Source organism: Odontomachus brunneus, unplaced genomic scaffold, assembly GCF_010583005.1.
Source record: "Odontomachus brunneus isolate Ranch 3 - 2012 unplaced genomic scaffold, Obru_v1 Obru_scaffold_161, whole genome shotgun sequence".
In the NCBI taxonomy this organism is placed as follows: domain Eukaryota; kingdom Metazoa; phylum Arthropoda; class Insecta; order Hymenoptera; family Formicidae; genus Odontomachus; species Odontomachus brunneus.
Window position 1 is genome coordinate 717,628 of NW_022639611.1, and position 534 is coordinate 718,161.

Here is a 534-nt window from a genome sequence, read left to right on the forward strand (position 1 = left end):
TGCCGTTGGCTGCTTTTCGATATCTCTAAAAATAGCGGAGTTCGCTATATAGAGTATGTCAAAATTGAAAAACGCTGTATTTCCGGACCCTTTGAGGTACAAACGAAAACAAAAGTGGTACAAACGGGTACAAACGATGCTCTTTCGAATGGCGTTGGCCGTTTTTAGATATCTTAATGTTGGGCGCTGACGATTTTTTTGAACCTCCATAACATTTTAACCCTTTAGGTACAAACGAAACAAAATGTGATACAAACGGGTACAAACGAGGTACAAACCCATAGTATAAAAATTTTTTTATTTTTTTTAAGTTGGGCGCCAAGTTCACATCGGTACGAACTGGATGGTGTAGAGATTGATCGTAACAGAAATATGGGAATAACTTCCACGCTGAAAAACTATGTATCGTTATCTTCGGACAAAAATGCTATCATGAAAAATGCTGCGTGGAATACGACTGACGCTGTTTCGGCAGATGGATACTTCAACTTTTGCGTACCGCTTAGCATACTGCTAGGATTCTGCGAAGACTAA